Source organism: Globicephala melas, chromosome 17 (assembly GCF_963455315.2).
Source record: "Globicephala melas chromosome 17, mGloMel1.2, whole genome shotgun sequence".
Taxonomy (NCBI): domain Eukaryota; kingdom Metazoa; phylum Chordata; class Mammalia; order Artiodactyla; family Delphinidae; genus Globicephala; species Globicephala melas.
In genome coordinates, this window is record NC_083330.1 from 5,891,364 (window position 1) to 5,907,128 (window position 15,765).

At 39.2% G+C, this 15,765-nt stretch overlaps 1 long non-coding RNA gene across 1 annotated transcript in view; it reads right to left on the bottom strand.

Annotated features, from left to right (window-relative positions):
• The window catches only part of LOC132593737 (uncharacterized), a 148,192-nt gene that overhangs the window by 104,568 nt on the left and 27,859 nt on the right, over positions 1-15,765 (bottom strand). The window contains exon 2 of the long non-coding RNA XR_009559526.1: positions 1,317-1,378. This is a non-coding gene — a long non-coding RNA (uncharacterized lncRNA). The remainder of the gene's footprint in view (positions 1-1,316; positions 1,379-15,765) is intronic.

Consider the following 15,765-nt stretch of genomic DNA (forward strand, 5'->3'; position numbering starts at 1 on the left):
TACTAAAAGATTTCTTTTCGTTATGTAAACTCATTCAAAAGTCCACATGAAGACATAAAGGAGAAAAAACTTCCATAGCCAGGAAAATTATGAAAAAGAAAAGTACTGAGGGGAAACTAGCCTTACTTTTAGGGGCTACATACATTGCACATGAATAGTTAGATTAAGGTAACAGAATAGCAAGTCCAGTAATACAACAAAATTCATGTGGCTATTAATATATGATCAAGGTTGTATTTCACAGATGGTGAAAAGATAAATTAATCAGTAAAGGATAATAGAACAATTAGATTGGCCCCTGAAAACTTTTACTTGAATCTATAACTCATACTTTATACCCCCAAAAAATCCAGATTAAAAAAACTTTGTTAAAAAAATTTCCATATATTAAAATATTAGAAAAAATATTATGAAAGAAGGTTTTTGTTTGCTTGTTTATGTACCTCTTTTGTTTTTGGTAACTTTAGAGTTGGGAAAACCTGTTTAGATGACACAAAAGCTGGAGGCTACAAAATCCAAAATTAAGTCAACTCCATAAAAATAAAAAGATGTCTTCAAAGGAAAACCATTGCAAAGTCAAAAGATAACAAACTGAGGAAAACATATTTACTATAAGAATTCAATTTTATATCAAGAAGAAAAGCCTAAAATTCCAAAGGAAAAATGAAATCATAGTAACATTTTTCTCTTAACAGACTGGTAATAAGCAATATGTTTGCTCACATAGCATGTTGGCAATGGTATGGGAACATTCTCATCCTCTCCTAGTGGGAGTGGAAATTGGTACAACTTCTGTACATAGAAATTTGGTAATAGTCACTGAATTTTAAAATGTCAATGACCTTTGACCCAGAAATTTTATCTCTGGAAATTTGTTCCTCAGATACATAGGACATGTATAAAGTTGTTCAATGATGAATGATTTGTGATAGTAAAAAGTTGAAAATAATTTAAATATCCAATAATGGGACTTATTGAAATAACATTTGCTAGCTATAAAATAGACTAACTGCTTAAAAGAATGAAATCACTCTATATATTTTGCAATGAAACAAGCCCCAAGATATATTGTTAAGTGAAAAAAACAAGTGCAGACCATTTCTGTAAGGTTAAGAGAATATATGTGTAAATGCTTGTATAAGCATTAAATATTTCTGAATGATATAAAAAGAAGTTGATACCCATGAATATATCTAGAGAGGGATCCTGGTGGCTGGGGGGTATGAGGAAGACTTTCTTTTCACATCATGAATATTTTTAATGTTTGTACCGTGAACATGTTGATAAATGTGTTGGTGTAAGAAAAGACCACTTACCTCAGTGGTAATAACCACAGTTGTTATGGTAACTAGTCTTGGTTCATCCGACTGGAAAATAGCTGAAAAAAAAAAATCACTTAAACTGTGGGAGATAAAATTAAACTTTCTATGGAACAAATTTTATGCAAATTTATACACATTTTTACTTTTTGAACATAGTTTTTGGATTCTCCTGCCAAATATACAAAACAAAAATATATCAAGAAAATAAAAGTCTTTCTAATATCCAAAATTATTACTAATGTGATGGTGTTACCAGTTAATTAAATTAAAAAAAATTTTTAAGTGACTATTCAATATTCCATAAAATTCAGTGCTGTTAATGGGTACTAACCCACAGCCTAAGGGACCTTGTTTACCAATTATACAGAAAATGTAGCACATCTCTCACAAGTAAGAAACACAATCATGAAGAGACCACACAACCAAAGACTTGGGGCCTTGATATATTCAAGTAAATATTCTCGCATGTCTGATTGATTAGTTTGGAATGCATAATCTCTGTTTCTATGGCCAAATAAAGCTACTGAGACTCTAGCATTACAACTTAGGCTTTTGCTAAGATTTCATGTACCACCATTTTCTGCCCGGTTTATGAAACTCACAGTGTCATGTGCTAGGTAAATGCTAATCCCCAAAACCTGTAACCTCAGAGTTGGAAAAGTGAGATAGAAAGAAAAATAAATAACCAAACATGTTAATTATCTTGTCTGGGGAATGAGAGACGGATCACATATAACAACATTCAGTTACAAAACTCAAACCTTGTGTAACCTACTTCTTCCCTGAGTCCCTCCTCAGTGGTGGTCTGTGTAACAGCACACCACTCACAGCTAGACCTTGGTGTTCTTCCTTTGAGCATAAACAACTTCACAGAACATCGACATCAGACAAGGTCACTCTGTGAGCGTGATAAAACGGTCAAAAAAAAAAGGCCCATTCATCATTTTATCTAAGGACAGGCAACAACAAGGTCACTGTGAAAACCACAAAACTATCCAACACCCCCCTCTTCTGACTAATGTGAGTGACTGATACAGCTCTACTAACTATATCTTTGACCTCACTCTAGTCTTTCTGTTAAGATTTATTAAGATAGTCCAGCACAGAATTATCCCTGCTTCCAGACAGCCTCCACTCCAGAACAAAGATCTGGTTCCTCATACCTGCCCCCAAACTACCCAACACCTTGCTGAGAGGCCCACTGCTCCCGCAGTGTATGGTCTCCCTCACTGTAATGAGCAATAAATCCAACTTGCTCAACTATGGTGTAACCCTGGTGGTCTTTGGCTGGAAAGGCAAAAGAGTCATCGACACCCAATGATGTACATCTCCTCCTTCAATTCTCTCTTAAATGCATGCCAGTCAGGCTTTTGTCCATACTGAGCCCCTGAAACTCTCTTGTCAATGTCACCAGCGATTTCTACATGACAATCGAAGGTCAATTCCCAGTCCTCCGTTACTTGACCAATCTACTGATCTCCATTTACTGCCCATCACATCCTCCTTCTGACACTAGCTCTTCACTTGGCTTCCACACACGTAATTTTCCCCCTTTCCCGCCAGCCACTCGTCACTTCTTTTATGGATTCTGCCTCGTCTCCCTAACTTCTAAACATCGCGTACCCAAGGGCTTAGGTCTCCGACTTCTAGGTATACTTATTCCCTTTGTGATCTCTAATCTCATGCTTGTAAACATTATTTATGCTGATGATGTGTGTGTGTGTTCATTCATTCTATCCCCAAACGTGTGTATATGTATATCCTGAAATAGAGAAGTCTGACTAAACTGGACTGAATATACATTCAGCGCATACTTACGTCATTAAACTAATACATATATTCATCCCAGTTTAGTTGTACTTCTATCCTGAAATTTGAACTCATATATCCAATTACTTCCTCAACATTTCCATTGTTGTGATGCCAAGCAGACCTCTCACATTTGACTTCCAAAACAGAGGTCCTAATATTCCTCTCCCTTTAAAAACGGAGGACACTTGAAAATCTATCCATCAGTAAATGGCAGCCCTATGTCTGAAGGTGCTGAGGTCCAAAGCCCTGGAGTCACGCTCGACTCCTCTCTGCATTCATATACTACATCACTCCACAAAATCCACCAGCAAACCCTACCTTCAAAAAATGTCCAGAATGCATCCATTTTTATCATCTCCACTACTACATCCTCATCCAGGCTGTTATCATTTTTCACCTGGCTTATTGCAATAACCTCCTTCCTTTCCTACCTGCATCTGACCTTGACTCCATTTTTCTCTGGTCTCCACATAATGGCTATATTTACCATTTTAAAACTTAAGTCAGATATGTTACTCCTCTGCTCAGGCCCCTGCAGTAGCTTCTCATCTCACTCGAAGGGAAATCCAAAGTCTATACAGGGATCTACATAATCTGCTGCCCTCACACACATATACAAACTTACCTCTAGGACACTGTTCAAGGATCACACTTAGAAAAAAAATCCAACTATTCAAGTGCATTCACAAGATTAAAACTCAAACACGAAATTTTCAGACAAAAATAATTTCGAAAACTCAGATCAATGAGAATGACATGTGAGATTTTTTATCTATTGCAATACACGTTCTTAAAGGAGGCTAAGTTTGATGAATGACTTTCAGATATACCAGCAACCCTAGAATTTGTCAGGGCCTTTGGGATAGTCAGGTCCTTCTCTCCCAAGGTGTCTGATGAGTCATCATCTTCCAGGACCCTGAAAGCCCCACCTTTGTTTTCCTTCTGCTGGACTTCTCAGAGTTCATCCCATATGCCGCACCCCTGCCATAGCTTCCCAGAAACAGATCAGCAAAACCTCACCAGGTCCCAGGGCTGCATATCTAACAGCTGCTTTGCACCAAAGCTAAATCTAGCAATCTTGAAATAACATTTACTAAGCACAGGTTTTTCTTTTTCTTCCCCCTATCCCTAACTTGCCTCTCCCCTCATCCCTCTCTCACCACTGGTAACCACTACTTTGTTCTGAATATATGTAGATCTGTTGCTGCTTTGTTATATTCTCCCGTTTGTTTTATTTTTTAGATTCCAACATAGCTCTTAGATACCATCTAATCCAGTATTTCTCTGTAAAGGGACAGATAGTAAATATTTTAGGTCTTATGAGCCAGGCAGTCTCGGTTGTACTGACTCTGCACTGCTGGTGGAGGATGAAAAAAGCTCCAGAAAACATGCAAACGATTGGGTGTGGCTGTGTTCCAATAAAACCTTATTTACAAAAGGATACATCAGGCTGAATTTGGTATGCAGACTATAGTTTGCAGACCTGATCTAAACCAACTCAGTCATTCCGTAAAGGTAGACAAAGTTATTTGACCCAAAGAATAAACAGGGTGACCCATGCCCCTCTTGACCAGGACAGTCTCAGTGAGACAGGCTGGGACCCGGGACCCTTTGCTGCAATGCTCGCACCTGGACAAACATTTCAGCAAGCAACAAAATACAAAGAAACTATATGGGATTAAAAATAACTGTGTGCATGTGCAGTTGGGGCAAATCATGGACAAAAAGATACAAAAAGATCAAAAAACCCAACTGCCACTTCTGAAGAGCCAGGAGCAAAAGCAGTACTGGGCATGCCCCCTGCACTCCACACCACCAAAGGGGTGAGCAAAACATATATAAGGAACCATATATGGAACCCCATATAAGGAACCAGCTCCCTCCCAACTTGGGGCGTGAGCAAGGGAAGCTGTTACTTGTTCTTGGTCCTCCCTGCTGCAGCAGGAGCCCCCAGTAAAGCCTTGCCTGAACTTCTTGTCTTGCCTCTAGTCGATTTTCATTGATTGGGGAAGGCCAAGAACCCTGGTTGGTATCATCAGTATGTGTCTGTGGTCCCAATATATCAATAATTAATAATATGCCCCTTTCACTCTCAAAAGCATCCTGGTTTGGGTAATAAATTACATGGTTACCCTCTAACTCATGTAGATCTTCGTATTTCTGATATATTAACAGTGCCCATGAAAAATTCAGAACTGAGTAAACACACAGCACCGATAACACTGACATTTACAAACGACTAAAGTTAGCTGAAGCCCCAATAGCTTCAAGATGGCAGAGGACTAAGACATGGAGATCACCTTCCTCCCCACAAATACATCAAAACTACATCTCCATGTGGAACAACTCCTACAGAACACATACTGAACGCTGGCAGAAGACCTCAGACCTCCCAAAAGGCAAGAAACTCCCAGACATACATGGGTAGGGCAAAAGAAAAATGAAAATAAAAAGAGACAAAACAATAGGGACAGGACCTACACCTGTGAGAGGGAGCTGTGAAGGAGGGAAAGTTTCCACACACTAGGAAGCCCCTTCAGGGGCAGAGATGGCAGCTGGGCAGGGGGGAAGCTTCAGAGCCACAGAGGAGAGCACAGCAACAGGGGTGCAGAGGGCAAAGCGGAGAGATTCCTGCACAGAGGATCGGTGCCGACCGGCACTCAGCAGCCCGAGAGGCTTGTCTGCTCACCCGCTGGAGCGGTTTGGGGCTGGGAGCTAAGGCTGGGCTTCAGAGTTCAGATCCCAGGTAGAGGACTGAGGTTGGCTGCATGAACACAGCCTAAAGGGGGCTAGTGCACCACAGCTAGCTGAGAGGGAGTCCAGGAAAAAGTCTGGAACTGCCTAAGAGGCAAGAGACCATTGTTTTGGGGTGCGCAAGGAGAGGGGATTCAGAGCACCGCCTAAACGAGCTCCAGAGACAGGCGCAAGCCACGACTATCAGTGCGGACACCAGAGACGGGCACGAAGCTCTAAGGTTGCTGCGGCAGCCACCAAGAAGCCTGTGTGAGATCACAGGTCACTATACACCCCACCCCACCCCACCCAGGAGCCTGTGCAGCCTGCCACTGCCAGCATCCTGTGGTCCAGGGACAACTTCCCCGGGAGAACACACGTCGTGCCTCAGGCAGTTGCAACGTCTCACTGGCCTCTGCCGCGGCAGGCTCGCCCCACATTCTGTACCCTCCCTCCCCCTGACCTGAGTGAGCCAGAGGCCCTGAATCAGCTGCTCCTTTAACCCCATCCTGTCTGGGCAGGGAACAAACGCACTCAGGCGCCCTACAAGCAGAGGCAAGGGCAAATCCAAAGCTGAACCCCAGGAGATGAATGAGCAAAGAAGAGAAACGGAAATTTCTCCCAGCAGCCTCAGGAGCAGTGGATTAAATCTCCACAGTCAACTTGATGTACCTGCATCTGTGGAATACCTGAATAGACAATGAATCATCCCAAATTGAGGCAGTGGACTTTGGGAGCAACTGCAGACCTGGGGTTTGCTTTCTGCATCTAATTTGTTTCTCGTTTTCAGTTTATCTTAGTTTAGTATTTAAAGCTTATTATCATTGGTAGATTTGATTAATAATTTGGTTGCTCTCTTCCTCTTTAATTTTTTTTAATACATATATACTTTTCCTTTTTCTCCTTTGTGAGTGTATATCTCTATGCTTCTTTTTAGTGGTTGTTATCATTGGTGGATTTGTTTTGCAGTCTGGTTGCTCTCTTCTTTTTTCTTTCTTTTGCTTATTACTTTTTCATTTTTTGATTTTTTTTTTAATGTTGAGCCTTCTTTTTTAATTTATTTTTTTTAATTTTTGGCTGTGTTGGGTCTTTGTTTCTGTGCGAGGGCTTTCTCTAGTTGTGGCAAGCGGGGGCCACTCTTCATCACGGTGCGTGGGCCTCTCACTGTCATGGCCTCTCTTGTTGCAGAGCACAGGCTCCAGACACGCAGGCTCAGTAGTTGTGGCTCATGGGCCTAGTTGCTCCGCGGCATATGGGATCTTCCCAGACCAGGGTTCAAAACCGTGTCCCCTGCATTAGCAGGCAGATTCTCAACCACTGCGCCACCAGGGAAGCCCTCATTTTTTGATTTTTAATAATATTTTTTTCTTTTTTATTTTAATACCTTTATTTTATTTTTTTAATTTATGTATTCTTCTCCCTTTTCTTCTGAGCCGTGTGGCTGACAGGGTCTTGGTGCTCCGGCCAGGTGTCAGGCCTGACACTCTGAGGTGGGAGAGCCAAGTTTGGGACATTGGTTCACCAGAGACCTCCCGGCCCTATGTAATATCAAACGGCAAAAATCTCCCAGAGATCGCTACCAGAATGCTAAGACCCAGCTCCACTCAATGACCAGCAAGCTACAGTGCTGGACACCCTATGCCAAACAAATAGCAAGACAGGAACACAACAACACCCATCAGCAGAGAGGCTGCCTAAAATTATAATAAGTTCACAGACACCCCAAAACACACCACTGGACGTGGCCCTGCCCACCAGAAAAAAAGATCCAGCATCATCCACCAGAACACAGGCACCAGTCCCTCCACCAGGAAACCTACAAAACCCACTGAACCACCGTTACCTACAGGTGGCACACACCAAAAACAACGGGAACTATGAACCTACAACCTGCAAAAAGGAGACCTCAAACACAGTAGCTTAAGCAAAATGAGAAGACAGAGAAACAAAAAGCAGAGGAAGGAGCAAGGTAAAAACTCACCAGAACAAACAAATGAAGAGGAAATAGGCAGTCTACCTGAAAAAGAATTCAGAGTAATGATAGTAAAGATGATCCAAAATCTTGGAAATAGAATGGAGAATATACAAAAAATGTTTAATAAGGACCTAGAAGAACTAAAGAGCAAACAAACAATGATGAACAACACAATAAATGAAATTAAAAATTCTCTAGAAGGAATCAATAGAAGAATAACTGAGGCAAAAGAACGAATAAGTGACCTGGAAGACAAAATAGTAGAAATAACTACCACAGAGCAGAATAAAGAAAAAAGAATGAAAAGAATTGAGGACAGTCTCAGAGCCCTCTGGGACAATATTAAATGCAGCAGCATTTGAATTATAGGGGTCCCAGAAGAAGAAGAAAAAAAAACGGACTGAGAAAATATTTGAAGAGATTATAGTTGAAAACTTCCCTAATATGGGAAAGGAAATAGTCAATCAAATCCAGGAAGTGCAGAGAGTCCCATACAGGACAAATCCAAGAAGAAACATGCCAAGACACATATTAATCAAACTGTCAAAAATTAAATACAAAGAAAAAATATTAAAAGCAGCAAGGGAAAAGCAACAAATAACATACAAGTGAATCCCCATAAGGTTAACAGCTCATCTTTCAGCAGAAACTCTGCAAGCCAGAAGGGAGGGGCAGGACATATTTAAAGTGATGAAAGAAAAAAACCTACAACCAAGATTACTTTACACGGCAAGGATCTCATTCAGATTCGACAGAGAAGTTAAAACCTTTACAGACAAGCAAAAGCTAAGAGAATTCAGCACCACCAAGGCAGCTTTATAAGAAATCCTAAAGTAACTTATCTAGGCAGGAAACACAAGAGAAGGAAAAGACCTGCAATAACAAACCCAAAACAAATTAAAAAATGGTAAATAGGAACACACATATCAATAGCTACCTTAAATGTAAATGGCTTAAATGCTCCAACCAAAAGACATAGACTGGCTGAATGTACACAAAAACAAGACCCGTACATATGCTGTCTACAAGAGACCCACTCCAGACCTAGGGATACATACAGACTGCAAGTGAGGGGATGGAAAATGATATTCCATGAAAAGGGAAATCAAAAGAAACCTGGAGTAGCAATTCTCATATCAGACAAAATAGACTTTAAAATAAAGACTATTACAAGAGACAAAGAAGGACACTACATAATGATCAAGGGATCAATCCAAAAAGAAGATATAACAATTGTAGATATTTATGCACCCAACATAGGAGCACCTCAATACATAGGGCAACTGCTAACAGCCATAAAAGGGGAAATCGACAGTAACACAATCATAGTAGGGGACTTTAACACCACACTTTCACCGATGCAGAGTTCATCCAAAATGAAAATAAATAAGGAAACACAAGCTATGAATGACACATTAAATAAGATGGACTTAATTGATATTTATAGGACATTCCATCCAAAAACAACAGAATACACTTTCTTCTCAAGTGCTCATGGAACATTCTCCAGGATAGATCACATCTTGGGTCACAAATCAAGCCTTGATAAATTTAAGAAAATTGAAATCGCATCAAGTATCTTTTCCAACCACAACGCTATGAGACTAGATATCAATGTAAAAAATACAAACATATGGAGGCTAACCAATACGCTAGTAAATAAACAAGAGATCACTGAAGAAATGAAAGAGGAAACCAAAAAATTCCTAGAAAAAAATGACAACAAAAACACAATGACCCACAACCTATGGGATGCAGCAAAAGCAGATCTGAAAGGGAAGTTTATAGCAATACTATCCTACCTCAAGAAACAAGAAACATCTCAAATAAACAACCTAACCTTACACCTAAAGCAATTAGAGAAAAAAGAACAAAAAAACCCCAAAGTTAGCAGAAAGAAATCATAAAAATCAGATCAGAAATAAATGAAAAAGAAATGAAGTAAACAATAGCTAAGATCAATAAAACTAAAAGCTGGTTCTTTCAGAAAATAAACAAAATTGATAAACCATTAGCCAGACTCATCAAGAAAAAAAGGGAGAAGATTCAAATCAATAGAATTAGAAATGAAAAAGAAGAAGTAACAACTGACACTGCAGAAATACAAAGGATCATGAGAGATTACTACAAGCAACTCTGTACCAATAAAATGGACAACCTGGAAAAAATGATCAAATTCTTACAAAGGTATAACCTTCCAAGACTGAACCAGGAAGAAATAGAAACTATGAACAGACCAATCATGAGCACTGAAATTGAAACTGTGATTAAAAATCTTCCAACAAACAAAAGTCCAGGATCAAATCGCTTCACAGTTGCATTCTATCAAACATTTAGAGAAGAGCTAACACCTATCCTTCTCAAACTCTTCCAAAAAATTGCAGAGGAAGGAACATTCCCAAACTCGTTCTACAAGGCCAACATCACCCTGATACCAAAACCCGAACGAGATACTCCAAAAAAAGAAAATTACAGACCAATATCACTGATGAATATAGATGCAAAAATCCTCAACAAAATACTAGCAAACAGAATCCAACAACACATCATAAGGATCATACACCATGATCAAGTTGGATTTATCCCAGGGATGCAAGGTTTCTTCAATATACACAAATCAATGTGATGCAGCATATTGACAAATTGAAGAATACAAACCATATGATCATCTCAATAGATGCAGAAAGAGCTTCTGACAAAATTCAACACCGATTTATGATAAAAACTCTCCAGAAAGTGGGCATACAGGAAACCGACCTCAACATATTAAAGGCCATATATGACAAACCCACAGGAAGCATCATACTCAATGGTGAAAAACTGAAAGCATTTCCCCTAAGATCATGAACAAGACAAGGATGTTCACTCTCGCCACTCTTACTCAACATAGTTTTGGAAGTTTTAGCCACTGCAATCAGAGAAGAAAAATAAATAAAAGGAATCCAATCGGAAAGGAAGAGGTAAAACTGTCACTGTTTGCAGATGACATGAAACTATACATAGAGATTCCTAAAGATGCTACCAGAAAACTACTAGAGCTAATCAATGAATTTGGTAAAGTAGCAGGATACAAAATTAATGGACAGAAATCACTTGCATTCCTATACACTAACAATGAAATATCAGAAAGAGGAATTAAGGAAACAATCCCATTCAGCATTGCAACAAAAAGAATAAAATACCTAGGGAAAAACCTACCTAAGGAGGTAAAAGACCTGTACTCGGAAAACTATAAGACACTGATGAAAGAAATCAAAGGTGACACAAACAGATGGAGAGATATATCATGTTCTTAGATTGGAAGAATCAATATTGTGAAAATGACTATACTACCTAAAGCAATCTACAGACTCAATGCAACCCCTATCAAATTAGCAATTGCATTTTTTACAGAACTAGAACAAAAAAATTTTATAATTTGTATGGAGACAAAAAAGACACCGAATAGCCAAAGCAATCTTTTTTTTTTTGCAGTTCGCAGGCCTCTCACTGCTGTGGCCTCTCCCGTTGCGGAGCACAGGCTCCGGACACGCAGGCTCAGTGGCCATGGCTCACAGGCCCAGCTGCTCCAATGGCATGTGGGATCCTCCCAGACCGGAGCCCAAACCCGCATCCCCCGCATCGGCAGGAGGACTCCCAACCACTGCGCCACCAGGGAAGCCCCCAAAGCAATCTTAAGGGGATAAAAAGGAGCTGGAGGAATTCCAGTCTGGGAATCAGGCTTCCAGACTTCAGACTATACTACAAAGCTACAGTCATCAAGACAATATGGTACCGGCACAAAAACAGACATAAGATCAATGGAACAGGATAGAAAGCCCAGAAATAAACCCATGCATCTAAGGTCAACTAATCTATGACAAAGGAGGCAAGGATATACAATGGAGAAAAGACAGTCTCTTCAATAAGTGTTGCTGGGAAAACTGGACAACTACATGTAAAAGAATGAAATTAGAACACTCCCTAACACCATACACAAAAATAAATTCAAAATGGATTAGAGACCTAAATGTAAGACCAGACACTATAAAACTCTTAGAGGAAAACATAGGAAGAACACTCTGACATAAATCACAGCAAAATCTTTTTTGATCCACCTCCTAGAGCAATGGAAATAAAAACAAAAATAAACAAATGGGACCTAATAAAACGTAAAAGCTTTAGCACAGCAAAGGAAACTATAAACAAGATGAAAACACAACCCTCAGAATGGGAGAAAATATTTGCAAATGAATCAATGGACAAAGGATTAATCTCCAAAATGTATAAACAGCTCACGCAACTCAATGTTAAAAACACAAACAACCCAATCAAAAAATGGGCAGAAGAACTAAATAGACATTTCTCCAAAGAAGACATACAAATGGCCAAGAGGAACATGAAAAGTTGCTCAACATTACTAATTATTAGAGAAATGCAAATCAAAATTACAATGACATATCACCTCACACCGGTCAGAATGGCCATCATCAGAAAATCTACAAACAACAAATGCTGGAGAGGGTGTGGAGAAATTGGAACCCTCTAGCACTGTTGGTGGGAATGTAAATTGATACAGCCACTATGGAGAACAGTATGGAAGTTCCTTAGAAAACTAAAAATAGAATTACCATATGACCCAGCAATCCCACTACTCAGCATATACCCAGAGAAAACCATATTTCAAAAAGACACATGCACCCCTATGTTCATTGCAGCACTATTTACAATAGCCAGGTCATGGAATCAACCTAAATGCCCATCAACAGACAAATGGATAAAGAAGATGTGGTACATATATACAATGGAATATTACTCAGCCATAAAAAGGAACACTGTTGGGTCACTTGTAGAGACGTGGATGCATCTAGAGACTGTCATACAGAGTGAAGTAAGTCAGAAAGAGAAAAACAAATATCGTATATTAACGCATATATGTGGAATCTAGAAAAATGGTATAGATGAACTGGTTTACAAGGCAGAAATTGAGACACGGGTGTAGAGAACAAACCTATGGACACCAAGGGCGGAAAGCGGGGGTAGGGGGTGGTGGGGGTGGTGTGATGAATTAGGAGATTGGGATTGACATATATACACTCATATGTATAAAATAGATAAATAATAAGAACTTGCTGTGTAAAAGAATAAAATAAAATGAAAAACAAAAGTGTTTCTGAAAGTTTTCTGTGCATGGGAACCACCTTAGATGCTTCCTGAAGCAAGTTCCAGGCTTCAGCCTCAAAGACTTAATACAGGTCTGGGTGCAGTTCAAGTGCCCAGGATGATTCAGAGGGAGGTGACCGACGGACAGTCTTTGAGAAACGCCATCTCAGGAAACAGTCACCAAAAAGCAGAAGGCAATTTGCATTCTAATGTGGTGACCGGTTATCTTGGCAAGTAGAGCCATGACATGCAACTGTGAATGGATCTGTGGTCGCTGTCACCATAAATAGCCTCTGTCCAAAACAGCTGTATGTCATCCTTCAACATGCCTGGTTTAGAATATCCCTCAGTCACAAAGTCCAGTAAACCCAAGATCATAATGTTAGTGCCAGAAAAACAACTCAGCTGAAAGTGATTAGCTGAAGGAAGTGCCGCAGATGAAATCACAGGAAGACAGGTGATCACTGGTACTTATCGCCACATCTGCTATATTGCATAAGAAAGTTTTGGGTTCACACTCAAAGTGAAAGAAAAACTTTAAATCCCATAAATAATACATTGAAGAGAGAAAAGTTGCTCTAATGCAGTATCTGGAGAGGCCCTGCTAGGATAAAAGGCTCTGTTCAGTGTTTATCTTGCTGGCAGAGAACAAGGCAGGCAGTGAGGCAGATTTGTAATTGACCCAAAAGCATATATGAGAAATGAACCAAGGAGACTGTGGATTTAAAAGCCTGATAACAGAGTTAGGTAGCAGTAGGGAAAAAGTCCAGCAAATCTGCAATTCAAGTAATATGAAAACATGTTTGATTCAATATACTGATGGGCTGAGTTTTTATGAAATTCAACCTTTTGTCCTAGTGTATTTGGCAAGGCAAATAAATCTGAAGTTAAAGCTTTAGCATCTTGTCTCTCTTAGACACACAAAAGGATACAGTTAACCAGAACAGCTGGTTAAAAGCTTTATTGGAACATCTAGGAAGCCAATACATTCCAAGACTAGAAGCTGAACTCTACAATACTGGATTTGTAATCCAAGATTCTTATAAATTCTGATCAACATAAAGTCTCGTCTTCTGATAGGACTATACAATTAGTGTTAGAATCTCTGTTTGATGGTTATGCGAGCAGACATTTAAAACTGTTTTCTGACCAAAGTTCTATTATCAAACATAAAAAGAAGAGAGAAAAAGACTGTCATTAGACAAAAGGGTCATCTAGAAAATTATATTTAGTATAAAATAGTCAATTCTTAATCATCTACAAGAATCAAGAAATAAAGCAGAGAAAAATAGTCAATATTTGACTTTGATATTTACAATCCCTTATAGATTTATCTTATGAACTGTTTTCTCTTGAAAAAAAAATACATTTAAGCTATTTTTGACTCATTTATCCTAAGCACAATCATAATAAATAGGGACTGGCCCAGAGAAGAAGGTGTCAGGATAAATCATGTTGGGATTTAAAGCTCACCCTTGATAAACTGGATCAGAATATGAAAGTTGAATATACAACTTCCACTTCCATCCTTGACAGATCAATTATGAGATTTGCCTTCCCGCCAAAAACAGCTATAAAACTAGACAAAAATGTATGAGGCAATTGCTTTCAGGCACTGAAAAAAAGGAAGCAGAGAAGTATGATCCTTGAGAGAAGGAAAACACACAAAATAAGCTCCAGGATAACACCAATTTTCTTCCTGGGGGCAAATTCCTTCTGCGGCAGGGAGGCAAAGCCCAGGCAGAACAGCAGTCTCAATGAACTGAGATGAACAGAACCGAGTTCTAGACTGCTGAGGCAGCTGGAATTTTCAGAGCAGGATATTAGAGAAGTAGGGAAAGCACAGAGGGTCTCCCTATAAATCTGCATAAACCTTGAGTCCTCGGCCAAGGGCTGTGCTATGCAACTGCAGGGTGTATCTGCAAGGCAAGACTCTTAGAAAGACTAGCAAAGATTGTGTGCCATATAGCTGAGCTCTTCATGGTAATGCCAGAGGTTACAGAGTAATGAGAGACACTGGATGTCCAGTATAATCAGAGTAGTTTGCTCACTGAGTAGCCACACCCTGGAGTAAGAGCCATGCCCTAGGACTAAGTTCAAAACAAAAGAGGTTCTCCTAATAAGAATATAAAGAAGATTAATAGGACAAAAAGGATTCACCATTAATTTAACTGGCTATCAAAACAAAACTCAATATCCTTTAAAGGAAGATAATATAATTCAGACTCCAGACAACACATTGCATAGTATACGATAAAAAATATTAGACATATAAGCAGGCAGGAACACATGACTCATAATCAAGGAAAAAATAAATTAATGGAAATAGATCCAGTCATGATCCAGATGTAATTATAACTATAATCAAGGACCTAAAGGAAAAGATGGTCATAATGAATGCACAGATGGTGGAAATCAGCAGAGAAACAGAAACTATAAGAAACGGAAATTATAAAATTGAAAAATACAATATATGATATTAAAAACTCACCGTATGGGTTTAACAGCAAATTGTAAACAGCAAAAATAAGTGTTTAAATTTATATAGATCAGTAGAACTTTTATAATATGAAGATCAGAGATAAAGAGAATTGGACAAAGTAAATATAAACTCTTGACCTGTGGGGTGACATCAAGCAGTCTAAATGTAATTGGGGCTCCAGAAAGAAAAAGGAGGAAAAAATGGGGCAGAAAAATATTTGAAGAAATAGGAGTCAAAACTTACCTGTGTTCGATAAAAGCATAAACATAGATCTAAAAAGCTAGGGGACCCTAAGCAGG